This window comes from Alligator sinensis, unplaced genomic scaffold (genome assembly GCF_000455745.1).
Source record: "Alligator sinensis unplaced genomic scaffold, ASM45574v1 scaffold343_1, whole genome shotgun sequence".
Classification (NCBI taxonomy): domain Eukaryota; kingdom Metazoa; phylum Chordata; order Crocodylia; family Alligatoridae; genus Alligator; species Alligator sinensis.
Genome location: NW_005841947.1, coordinates 1,927,657 through 1,941,526, shown reverse-complemented (window position 1 = coordinate 1,941,526; position 13,870 = coordinate 1,927,657).

Below are 13,870 nucleotides of genomic sequence, written 5' to 3'. Positions count from 1 at the left end.
GGTGGGTTACCCATTGCCAGGCTGGGAGAGGGGCGGGGGATGGGCCTGCCCTGGCTGATTTGGAGATTCAGCAGCAGCCGAATCTCCATATCAGATTCAGCCAAATCAATTTGGGACAGTGATTTGAATCACTGTCCCCCGAATCGGCTGAATCCGAATCAGAAGTGAATACTAGCCACTTGGCACAGGCCTACTGCCTACCCATGTTTAGGTAATCAGTTAACTGATTGTCTCAGCTTTCTGTGCTGGAGGAAGTCTCAAGCTTGTCTACCCCTGGGCAGCAGTTAATCCCCAAGAGGAGGGGGCCAAGTACATGCCACCCATGTCCTATACCATTAGTGCACACAGGCATGTTCCAAACCTGGATGTTCATCAGGAACACTTCTCTGGGCTCACCCTTCTACACCTGCTCTCAAGCACTATGCCTAGGGACAGACATTACACAATAAACCAGTTTAAGTGCTCAAAAACAGGTTTAAACCTGTAACAGAACAAAAGTTCAGTGGCCATAAACCAGTTTGAAAATAGCTGAAACCTGTTTTAGATAAACCTGGTAGAATGTAGTATCAGACGTAACTTATTTGGGTCAAACTGGTTTATGCAATGTCTGTCCTAGACCCCTTCGTGGTTTAAGTTCAATCAGAGTCCCTCAGCATCCCGGCATGCTCTCTGGGCTGGATGGGGCTCTCAGCTCCAGAGAGCTGGGCTAGCCTCTCCCCTCTGCTCCCTAGCTACAGCTCCAGCAGAGACTTGTAGTTATAGCAGCATCTGCCTGGATTCCTCCTGCTCTCCCCTCCCTGTCACTGCTCACTGCTCAAGCAAGGATCCCTTCTTCCTCTCTCCCACAGCATGGACCTTAGCCAGCATGTGATATGCTAACTAATGCTGAAAGGTATCTGTGTAAGGCAGACAGGACAAAAGCAGACAGGACAGTGTCCGCTTAGGGCTTTTTGGGGCTAATCAACAGGTAGCTGGTAATGCCCTCCTTGGAATGTTCGCTTCCTTGGAAAAAGTTTTTGAAGAGCTTGAACTAATGAGAGAGACCTTGTTCTCTGATAGGGCTTTAATACTGATAACAGAGCTGATAAATGCTCTGCTATCAAAGGCGGGGGGGGGGGGGGGGGTCCCTAATCAGAGTATCCTGCTGGGTCATGACTATGTCCCGCTGAGCTCAGCACTGTAGAAGGGAAGGAAGGGCGGCTCTAGCACCCCCCCTGGCTTCTAGCCTGAGCCACTGCAGGCATGTGCCTGTATTTTTTCAGTCCAGAGGGGATGTCTGTGTAGTTACAAACTGATTCAGCCTAGCCAGGTTAGACTAACCTGCAAAGATTGAATCAATTCAGGTTTACACTTTTTCCATGTCTGTCCCTAGCCTATGTCTCTTGTGTGTCTGAGACCGGCCACTGTGGCTGAGCACAGAGCAGCCTCCAGATGAACTTCCAAGAGTGGAGCATCCCTGTGGATGTGGGTAGATGGTTCATGCTCGGCTTCATTCTTACTGGGACCCACCAGTGTTGTGGTGTAGACAAGCCCTCAGAGTACACACACATATGAAAATAAACCTTGGGGAAAATTCCATGCTGCTCCCACTCCTATCCCTTCCCCCTGGTTTGGAAAAATATCCTTTGATTTGGTCTATGCCACAACATTTTTACAGAATACCAGCAAAAATTGAGTTTACATTCAAAGTCCCTCTATAGAACTCTCTGCTCAGCTGGCAGAGTATCAGCACCTCAGCCATGTAGAGTAAGTCTTCTGATGAGACCTGGCAGCCAGCTGAAGGCCTGTATAGACATTTGTCTGCCTTCAGCCAGCTGCTGTGGCCCGTTCATCAGCAGGTACCCTCCCAGAGTGAACATCACATTTTGGCAGCACAGCTGCTGAGTGGAGCCACCAGAAGCACCTGGAGGTGCCCACACTCTGGCAGTTTGGCAGTCATAGCAGCTGTTTGCTGCCAGAAGCAGAGGGTAGATACAGCCTTAGGGTGCCTATAGACATGCTTGTTCGCTTTCTAATTAGAACATGTCAGAGCAGACTCAATTAATCGAGTCTGCTCCATGTTCTAATTAATATACTCTGGCATCGCCTCACCATCACATATATTAAGACCCCACGCATTTCAAAATGGCTGCGGAGACACTTTATCTACTCATCGAGTGAGTTTTAGAACAATGTCCCTCAGCAATTTTGAAATGCTCAGGGGCTTAATACACATGATGGTGAGCCATTTTAATTAAAGCAGCTATCCAGGAACAGCTCTAATTAAAATGCCCAACACCCAATCTCTGAGCACATGTATAGGCAGGCAGCTTTACAAACTAAAAAAAGAGAATAGGAAGTTTGGGGTCATGGGAAATCCAACTATTTCTGATTGGAAAAGCAACTTTAAGGACCGAGCTAAAGAGGCTTATAGGGGAGTCTGATGTGAGACAAAGATGCTGACAATATTTTCTGAGACATTCCATAATAGGGAGTTGCAAAGCAGCTGAAAGACATCTCAATCCAGACCAGCAAAGAGATGAGAGCACAAAGTAACAGTCCCCCAAAGGGCTAGTGGAAGCTATATAACATCACATTGAACTCGGCAAAGAATGAGAAGAGGGAGCAAAGTGCACTGACATTGAGGAATGGACTAGATGGCCCCTAATACATCCGCCTGGTGAAACTGTTTAACTGTTTTAACTGAGTACTGCACCTTATACTATCATCCATGTGCACAGAGCATGAACCTGAGGGGAAAAGATGAGCTGTCACAACAGGCCCTCAAAGAAATGGCTCTATGAGTGCTATTTCTTAGAGAGTAAATATTAGAGCAGGTGTGTGGAAAAGAGCTGGACAGGAAAAGTATTAGATTAACCTAGGAGTCTGTCACATAAAAACACAGGGTTCTTTTTTACCTTCAATGACTATAAAGTGGCATTGAAATCCCCAGAGCTGCACTGAGGATCTGTCCCAGTTCCATTTTCAGGATGGCTCCAGTTGAAATCTAGTTTGACATCTTTTAGCAAAGGAAGTCTGGTGGGTTTCATCAGCTCATTTCCCCAGTGGGCAGCTGTTTCCCCACCTCTAGAGAAAGATAAAGCTTTTCCAGCAGGACTTAGAGGAGAGGCCTGGATTCAATTAACCAGCTGAGAAAATGATCTCTCTCTCTCCTTAAGACAGTGGTTGTCCTTATGCATCAAGGTCATCCATAGCATGTTAGGCTGGGGAAAAACGAGAGGTGTGGAATGGGGAAGCGTATGCTGTAGCTGCTGGCACCTCAGTAACCTTTGCAAACACAAACATCAATTCTGCAAAGAACTGTAACTGTTTTAAATAGGTTAAAAATAAAGCCTGTTATTTAATTTAGTGTACATGCTAGGCAGGTCAATATCTATCGCACTCTCTCGTTCCCTCTCCCCCACCCACAGGCCTCAAAGGGCAAAGGTTTAAGTCCCAGCTGAGGAAACAGGGCACGCTTCATTTAGTAGCACCACAGCAAGGCTGCTGGGGATGTCATGCTTCTGATGAGACATTAAATCAAGGTAAACAGTAATCTCATGGGCATCCCTGTCTAAGAAGCACATGGGGAAAAAAGGAACCTTGTAACTCTGGTGCTCTGACCCAGGCCTGCAACAGAGCCCTCTGCCCTGGTTCTTGATGTGAGGTGAAGACCAAAAGCTGCTAGAACACTGGGTCTCAGGAAGGCAGTGGCAAGCTGTAGTCTTTTCCTTTTAAACAGGAAGATTTACAGTGTATTCCTGTTAAAATAATAATAGTAATGCAGGAACGTTATAGAGGGAAAAGGGATTATGAGAAAGGATGATTGTGAAGGAATAGTGCAGAGCAGGCAATTGGGGAAAAAGGGGTTGTATTCTCCATTCCACCACTGACCTGCCTTGGTACCCTGGAAGAATCACTTGCTCTGTCTTGCACTGCAGTTTTGGTCCTCTGAGGCACTTGTACACGTGATGCCATTAACATGTACACATGACAACAATGTCACTTTGTGTGGCTTAATGGCTGACAGTGTACACATGCAAGCTTTGGGGGGTGTTTAAATGACTTCACATTGTCAACGATGCAGCTGTCAACTCACCCTGCCCCCGGTCGCAGGAAAGGCAGGCAGGTTCTGCACTAAAAAATAATTGGGCCCCTCACTGCTTCTCCCTTCAGCAGTCGCCTGCTAACAGCAGAAGCATTGAGAGGCCCAACCCTTTTTTTTTAGTGGAAGCCAGAGCCTGCCCACAGCCAGAGGCTGAGCTGCCAGTAGGTCAAGCAGCCCCTGAGCTGTGGGGGGCTCCTGTCCTTTCCTCCACGGCAACAGCACCCCCCCAGGGCTGCCAGGTGGGCTGCTAGCAGAACAGGTGCTGCCCCAGCTTGGAAGCAGCACCCAGTTCGATCCAACTGTTTCCCAAGCCCACCCACTGGAAACCCGCTGGCCGCTGCTCTCTGGTCAGGCTTGGGAACAGTTGGATCGGGCCAGATGCTGCCTCCGAGTTGGGGCAGGACCTGGCCCGCTAGTGCACCGCCCGCCATGGAGGGGAGAACCGGAGCCCCCTGCAGTTCAGGGACCACTTGCCCTGCTGGTAGCTTGCCCCAGCCACACGCAAGCTCCAGCTCTGACAAAAAAAGCCCCTTGCTGTAATGTGATGGAAAAATTGAAATAATTTAGTCCTCAGAGTTTTATTCTATGCCCCACCATTTCAATTTAGGGGATGTAGAATAAAACCATGGGGATTAAATCCCATCAAGTGTACAAGCACCCCTGGAGAAGGGGAAGGATAATCTGACTACCAGCTAAAGCACAGGAGTTTATAGTTAATAGTGTTAATTTGTTAATAGTTACAAAAGTCCTTGAAATCTCGTGAGGGAAGGAGTCACATAGAGGAAAAGTATCACTGTAAGGGAGCCTACACTAAGGAGTCCAATAGAGTTAGTTGAACTATCCAAGTCAGCTGCAAAAGAAAGAATAAACTTATCACAGATTGGTATCAGTCTGGGAGACTCACTGGTTCAGAAGTTTAGAGACAAGGGCTATAACTACATTTATACAGTGATATGACCATTGATAATGTACACAGCCCTGCTAAGGGATGGAAAGGAAATCAAAATGCAAAACTGAACAGTTGCTGCCAGTGGGTCTGAAATATGTTTCCATTTCTGCAGCATCTGTAAAACTGGCCAGGTGCACTCTTGGGGCTAGCTTCCTCTGATGTATAAAATACCAGGCACTGAGGACAGCAGGATACCAAATTGGTGGATCAACATTATGAAGCAATACAAGATGTTCTTCCAGTGTAACACACATATAATTTCTATAATGGCAGCATCTCTTTAAAATAGACAGGAAAGTGTGGGCAGTGCTGAGTCAAGACACACTGTCTGCAGCATGTTAATATCAGAGGTACTTTTATGTCACCTCCATCCCTGCAGTATATTCAGCCTTTAATATTTCTCTACATAACATTAGGTACAGTAGAACCCAATGTTCAGATGGGAAACAGAGACAGAGAAAGAGAGAGACACTAAGCAACTTTCCCAATATTGTAGAGGAAGTTTGGGGCAGAATAAAGGCCTGAACCCAGGTCTCCAACTAGTGCCATAACTTTAAGGCCTCTTTCTCTCCAAGTTCCCACACACAACAGACATGGACATTTTCTAGCCTACATTGTCCTAGCTCAGTGGTTGTCAACCGGTGGTACGTGTACCCCTGGGGATACTTAAAAAGGTCATAGAGGGTATGCAGAGCTCTGCGTGCATGCACACAGCTGCAGTGCAGCACACAGGTGGCCAGGAACACAGCCCAGCAATATGGAGGGCAGCCAGGTATGTCTGGTAACTTTGTTGTGAGGGGTTGCTCAGCTGGGGTGAAGCATGGGACTGAGCTGTGCAAGAGGGTGGCTCCTGCTGTTGTGCACACCCCAGGATAGCCAGGGCCATGCCAGGCTCTTCCTAGGGCGGAGGCTAACCAGGCTGCACTCAGGGTGGGTGGCACTGGTGTTGGGAGGGCAGTTGGGGGGACTACAGTGAATTCTGGAGTGGCTGCAGCTCCCACTGCTCCATAGCCCCACTGGGGCTGGGGCTGGAGCATGGGCAGGCGCTGCCCAGCCAGGGCAGAGCATGGGACAGAGCTGCAAGTGGCTCATCCAGGAGGTGCAGGGGGTGGTGGCTCCCACCACTGCACACACCACGGGAGGGCATTGAGGGCGCATGCCCCTGGATCTGCACATGGGGTGTGGTGGACTGTGGGCCACTGTGGGCTGGGGCCAGAGCAGCACCAGGGTGTTCTTGGCAGAGGTGTTGGGACAGGGTGTACTGGGACGTGGGTTAGGGGTGGCTACGGTGAATTCTGGGGTGGCTGCATCCTCTCCCATAGGCCCCTTCCAGCGCCACCACCACCTACCCAAAATGCAGCCCAGTCCAGCCCCTGCCAGGAACAGGCCGGCACAGCCCCAGCCCACCCACATCCCACGCACAGATCCAGGGACCTGCATCCCCCATTTTCTCCCAAGATACATGCAGTGGCAGGAGCTGCCACCCCTCCCACCCCCTGAATGATCTGCTTGTGGCTCCGTCCTGTGCTCCGCCCCAGCCGGGCAGCACCTACCCCTGCTCCAGGTCCAGCCCCAACCCCAGCCACGCTCCCTCCCTCACCGTGGGGCCCTACAGGAACAGGGCTATGGTGGGGGGCTGAAGCCACTCCAAAATTTGCCATAGCCCCAATCAACCCCTCTCCCAGGACGACCGACACCAACCCACAGTGCAGCCCGGCCCATCCTTCTGCTGGGAAGAGCCCAGCACCCCAGCCCACAGTGGCAGGTCACGCAACCGCCGCATGCAGATCCGGGGACACACGCCCCGCGCCCCCCCATGCCCTCCTGGGGTGTGCATAGAGGCAGGAGCCACCCTTCCTGCATGGCTTAATCCTGTGCACTTTTCTGAAAAGATTCAGAGAGCTTTGGCGATTCAGGCAGTCCCCGCCTGCTGCAGCAGGGAGCTGGACCCAGACTCCATACAGGTAAGTAGGGGGTGGGGGAGGGGAGAGGGGTCCCATTCCCTGCCTGTTCCCCCAGGCCCTGTGAGCACCCCCTGACCCCAACCTGCTCTCCCAGCCTCCACCCCATGGCTGCCCCACCCTGCCCCAGCTCCCAGTTGTTTAAAAAAAACCCTGAACTCACTGGCTCCTACAGCAGCCTTGGGGCTTCTGGGGGCTCATGGCAGAGCCCCCCATGCAGCGCAGGGCAGTGGGAGGCAGTGGGGACCACCCCTGCTCCCCTGCCTGGCAGCATCTGGTGAGTGGGGGCTTATTTTTTTCAAAGAGCCGGAAGCTGGGGCCAGGCGGGGCAGCCATTGAGAGCAGGCGGAGGATGGGGCCTGTGTGATTCAGAGATTTGGCTCATTTGGCAGCAGCTGAATCTCCAAATCAGATTCAGCCAAATCAATTCAGGACAGTGATTCAAATCACCGAATTGAATCACTGTCCCCCAAATCGGCCAAATCTGAATCCAAAGTGAATACTAGCTGCTTCGCACAGGCCTAATCATAATGGGAAGAGTCTGGGCCAAAATAAGAATTAAAGGGCTGCAATGCTAGTTCTGACTTTTGTTCTAGGATGGATGGGTCCTTCCAAGCCCTGCCCTGCCCTGTTCTTTCACTTTTCCCATTTTCTTGGCAGCACCATTGAAATAAATACAAAATTGGAATCAAATTGTTCCAGACATGTTTCCTTTGTTTACGAAGGAATCAAAAGGGCAACAGCCAGAAGGTATCCAAGCTCAGATTTCAGAGGACTCTTGAGCTAAGCCAAATTCAGACCTCAATTCATATGCCCCTGCAACTAATTGAGAACCAGGCTTTATAACCCGGACCTACCCATAGTACGCAAAAGTCCACCGCGAGGCAGAGTGTAGTGTTTTCATCTTGTGTCAAAGAGTGGGACATAATGCAATTCATTGTAATATTAGCTTTACACCTGTCATTCCTCTGGACATGATGGGGTACTATATAGAATGCAGCTTTTTAATTGGGGCAGGGAAAATTAATAAAATATCATTTCAAAACATTGAAATGTTATTTTAAAGGGGGACTAGAAGCATGGGAAAATTTGAATACAATTACTTTATGAAAAACAAACAACCCTTTTCCACCTTCTTCTGTCACGTGGAATGAGCAAATCGAGTTAAAGTCAATAGCTCTATTTCATTAGGCTCCATCCCCACGGTCATGACAGCACTCCGCACTCTGATTGGTTGTTTCACTAACCAATTAGAGTGCTCCGAGACAGACAGATGGTCTAAGCCCTTTCTTATGTAAGAATTGCTGTATCCCTCTTTCCTTGACAGTAACAAAATGAAGTGGGGCCAACCAGAGCAACAACACCCAGTGCCAACTCTGGGGTGGACACAAAAATAGTGGCAGCTGCTCTGCCTGCCTGACTTCCACTGCACCACCGGCAGCACAACTACCATCACTGCCCCATGCACAACTACCTCCCAGGGCATTCAAGTGTCCAGTTATACCTCTGTTCCTTGACCTGCACTCTCCAAATACTTCCCAGTCTCCCTCCTGCCCCACATCTCTGAACTCTTGGAACACACAGCGTTAACTTCCTGACACAGCTCAGGATCTCCTAGCAGTCTTATGTCCATCCCTTGTCATTCTCAGTAACAACTCTCACCAAAGTCTCTTACAAATATTGGAGGCCTCCAGCCTTACTCTCTGAGATCTTCTAGCTACCTTTGTCACTCTTCTCACAGCCTCTCTGCAAGCATGCCTTTGGGCTCTGTCCTCACACCACTTCTCCTCTCCCTGGAGAATGGCTGAGCCTCCTTCACTCTTACGGGTTTAACCAACACCTTTAAGAAACTGCTGGCCCTCAAATAAAATTCTTCACTTTGCCTTTTTCTAATCTTCATCGTAAGCACCCTCATATCTCCTATATCTTCCCTGGGAAGGTTCATCATCCTCTCTAGCTCACTGGAGCCCAGCCCAAGCTTGTAAGTTTTCCTCCAAAATCCACCCCGCCCTGTATTGTTCACTCCTGTTAATAAGGTCACTTTCCTACTTATCACTCAAACCTGCACTATGGGGTGTCATCTTTTTCTCTTTATTCTTCCTCTTTGTCTAGGCTATGACCAAGCCCTTTGGTTTCTTTCTTCATGACTTTGCAAAAATCTGCCCCTTTCTTTCCAAATTTCTATTTTTTGCTCTGGGCAGTAATCTCCCATCTTGACTATGACACCCATGTCTCCTGTGTTCTTCTGAGCATTCCCTGTGCCCCTCTTCAGTCTGGCTAAAGCATAACACAGATGACATGATCCTACATCCTAAAATCTCAGTGCAGTAGAGAATCAGATGTCCAGGCAGGGGAGTCTAACTACTAGATTTCCACCCCATTCCTTTCCAGCCATACCATGGAGGAAAGACAGTCTCATACAACCGTCTAGTAACTCCATCTAACAGACATACAAGCAGTATTCAAGGGCTCTAGTGCAAGTCATTCCCGCACTCTTCAGGACACATGGGTATGGTGGAGGTGTAAGGGTGGAAAGGGGGAGCCTAAGAGAGTGCACATCAAGAATCTGCACGCTTTTTCTATCCCCCCTTCTCTTTTCCATATCCCTGAAACATATTCAGAAGACTGTGACTGAATTGCTTGCTGCTGAGGAAGACATTTTGCTACGTCTGGCCACAGGAAATCTCCCCTAGGTACCTTTCAGTCACACTCCTAGGTACCTTTGAGGAACTCGTTGTGCTGGTGTTTCCTGTTGTACTACCCAAGGAGGACAGGACCGATCAAGAAAGCCAAGAGAGCATTCAGTGAACCTGCTGTACTCATCTCACTTTATTCCCTTACACATCCCCTTTCGCCTGCTCTCCCCCTCCTTTCCTCCCTCTCTCCTACACACACACACACACACACACACACACCAACTCTCAAATACATGCACTCTCTTTTTCCACACAGCCACTCCCACACTCCCTCTCGCACCAGAACACGGACACACATCGTCTGGCTCTTTCATTCATACACATTCTGTCTCATCCACAGATACTTTTCCTCTTCACAAAACCTTTCCATCACACGGACACACCCAGTCCCTCGGACGCGCTCTCCCTTTGTCTCTCGCATGGCCGCAGAAATCCTGCCCCTAAAAACCAGGCACATGTATACACCTGGACATTTCCCCCTAGGAGAAAAGGAACTGGCTCCTTCATTGAGCAAAATGTTATCACCCCTTTTGCAGAAGAAATAGCTACAAAGTGTCTGATGAGCTATCAAAGGCAGAGGCTGCACATTAATATGCAGTGGAGAGGATGTGCAAAAACATTTGCACTGTAGAGTAACTGCGCTGTTTCCTTACTGCAGGATCTTCCATTTGGAGAATAAGGAAACAGCCTTGAAAGCTTCATCACTGCACTGCAGCAAGGAGTTAGTAAAATGGGGCTTTGGAGCCTTTTTCCGCTGCTAGAAAAAAAAAAGTGCCTGCACCACTTCCCAAGGGCTTGGGATGCAGTTGCCATAGCAACACTACATCTGAGTCAGAACTATTAAGGATCACCATGGCAACAAGTGTTTCACTTGCCATTTCCAGAAAACTGACGGTGTTTGGACTGGAATCATCACACCATATAAAAAGGGGCAGGGTTGTTGCCGCACCGGGAACCACAGCATGGGCCAAACTCTGTCCCTGGTGCAATTACATGGAGATCAGCTTGCCAAATTCATTCCTGATGCAACTCCACCAGAGTGAATGGACCAAATGTATTCCTAGGGAGCTAGGAATTAAATGTCCAGGGAGTTCAATGGAGCTACACCCCTGATGTCTTTAGCTTTCAGACTTGAACATGAATACTTATGAAAGCTATGTTACACGGCAACCCTTTGTTTAGGGGGAGCAGGATTAATACTGCTTATAGTGAGATAGCTTTCCATGCAAAGTGAAGTAGAGGCAGATGTTAACCCACAAACTCAGACAAAGGAAGTGAGCTGGTGCAAAGCTCAGCTCTGTAGATTTCCACCTATTCCTGCATATACTTGCACTCATGCTCCTGTGAATATTTAGCAGAGGCAAAAGTCCTGAGGGATTTGCATTTCACGCTTGTCAGCAAATGAGCAGCAGGCAGATCACACCAAGGCCCTCAAATGGCAGGCACCAGTTTGGATCTGCACGCTAGACCTGCAGATCTGCTGCAACAGCCGTTTTTTCCACTTTCTCTTCCCCCACCCCCTGCTTTCCCTTCTCCCTACATAGAAAGATATAAAGAATAGTTTCAGGGGGCAGGGATGTCAGCTTGAAACCTGAGGCAAAGCAGAATCAGGACCTTAGACAGGGAGAGGAAATGTTCCAGGAAGCTCATTTCATAATTCTTCCTCTTAATGTTTCTGAGGTGACTGTCACCAGTCCCTCCTTGTACAGTCCTGGGGGCATGTCTCTGAGAGATGTCGATCACACAAACACCAGTGAAAAATTAGGGGGGAATGTGAGGCACATGGTACCTTAGTCAAAATACTCAGTGCCACGAAGGACTGGCATCTTGATCTAAGTAAATGAGCTCACTTTGAGTTTGTGTACAGCAAGATCCACAAAGGTACAGTAGTGGTGTCAGCAGCAAGTCAGGCACTTGAATAAGAGTCACCTTAGTTCATTTGTGCTTCTGGGCCTACAGCAATGGGTAATGTACTGATTCCTTCCCTCCCCCTGCCAAGATACCAGTTTTTATTCCCAGCTGGAGCTGCAGATTAAAACCAATGACTGCTTGTTGGGAAGGAAACGTTGCCAATACAGGTTAAAATAGAATAAATTTAGTGACACGGAAGGTGTGATTGGCTGGACAAAGCACATTGTGTGTACCATATTCTTTTGAATAAAAGGCTGTCTTTTTAAAACCAAATATTTCTTCCCAAAACAGCCTCTGAAATGGCTCCACAAATTTGGGATAATAAATAAATAAATCAAATAAAAAGTGAAAAGGTCTGATAGGCACTAGAGACCATATCCTTGAAAATGGGTCTTTATTTGATGTTTTATATTTTTTTCCTTAATTTGAGACTTCCAGTCCCAAGATGTCAGCCAGGGGGCGGGGCATCTTTCAAGGGGTGGGGCTACCCTTGCAGCCCTTGACAGCTTTCCAAAACTTGGTAGAGGGCCCTCCACCCAAAATAATTGCCCATCCCTGAAGTAAAGGGCAAAGCAGCAGATCTGAATATAGCAACACAGCAAGGGCTTGGTGGCCCTTTGGGGCACATGGGATCATCCCTAAATGAGACAGTCATGGGGTGCATATAAACATGCATTAATGTGCTTTTCCTAACGCAAATTAAATTTAATACTAAATAAATGCTCATTAGGCTGCCTTAATGTGCAGTACTAAAAGTGCACAATCTTTAAGTGACCCTTAATGCACAGGAGCTTATTTTACTGCTCATTAGTGTAATTGCACGGTTTTTTAGGTGGCGCTTTAATGCACAGTAAAATAGGCTACTGTGCATTAAAGTGCATACATAGATGCGCCCATGGCTGTGGCCTTCAGGCTGGAATAAGGTATGATGCTTTTAGAAGCTTTTGCAGCACAGGGCAGATCTAGTGTTATTGGCTTCCCAGTGAGTTGCATGCTTTGAGCAGGCAAGCCCACTAGAGACAAGACATATACTTTTTTACACACCAAAGGAACAGCTCTGGTGTTCCTCATCTTAGCCTCCACAGCTCTCCTGACCTTGGGCCCTAGTCCCTGCCCATCCATGCTGCCATCCAGCCAAGTGGTTGTATGACACCACTGGGCCCTGGCCAGATAAAACAGGCCTGGATAAACCGTGCTACCACTCCAAAGGCCCCATCCTGCTTTGCAGCTGTACCACATTTGATGAATCAGGTAAGATACTTGGTATGGCTCCTTTGTCAGGACTTGACATAGCCTGCTAACTCCAAACTACTTCACATAGCAGCTCTGTGAATTAGGCCTGGAGGTGACTTCCATCTTGGGCAGCACACCAGGTGAGAACCTCCAGAACAAAAAGTTGGAGCTACAAGGGGCTGTCAGAGTCTTGTGTCCTATGTGGATCTGGCTGAGGAGGGGGACCTGTAACACTCACTCACCCTAAGGCAGAAGAACCCCTTTACACCTTGGATTTCCAAAGGAGGGGGTAAAGCAGGGGGGCAAACAACTTCTGTACCCAGCCCCTCTAGGCTCCTTGGAAAATTGCAGCCTTCCTCCCTAACCTGGCTTTTGGACCAAAGAAAGCATCAGGTATTCTCAAGATCTACTCTGAACTTGTCTCCCCTTTCCTGGCAAAGCTCCCTTTGATTGTATTGTGCCATGAAGGTAGCTTGGGACATTTGAGAAGAAAATAAAATGCAATGGCTGAGTAAATAAAACTACAGGCCTGATTTTCAGCATGCACACATAGGCCCAGCTGAATTTAAAAGGAACAACAAGAGCTCAGTGCCATTAGAAGCCAGGCCACAGAAGTCTGGCTCTTCCTGATTTAGTATTCATGTAAACCAGCCTTCTAGGCTGCTAGGAAGACATAATGCAAGAGGCAAGATTTTCTTAGCAAGATATCTTTTAAGATGTAAGGCAGAGTTGTTTTTATATCACCAGACATCTCCCCTATTGTAAATTCATCACTGGCAGCCAGTCAGGAGGCAGCTTTGTTGTAGAGCCTCAGGCTGAAAGACTAAGCCCTGACTTCTGCTTCAGGTCTCCTCATATCCAGCCTCTTCGGCTAGGGACAGACATTCAAAAAGACTGGGCCTTAATTGAGTCAATCTTTGCAGGTTAGTCTAACCTGGCTGGGCTGAACTGGTTTGTAACCATACAGACATCCCCTCTGGACTGAGGAAATGCAGATACATGCCTGCAGTGGCTCAGGCTAGAAGCTGGGGGG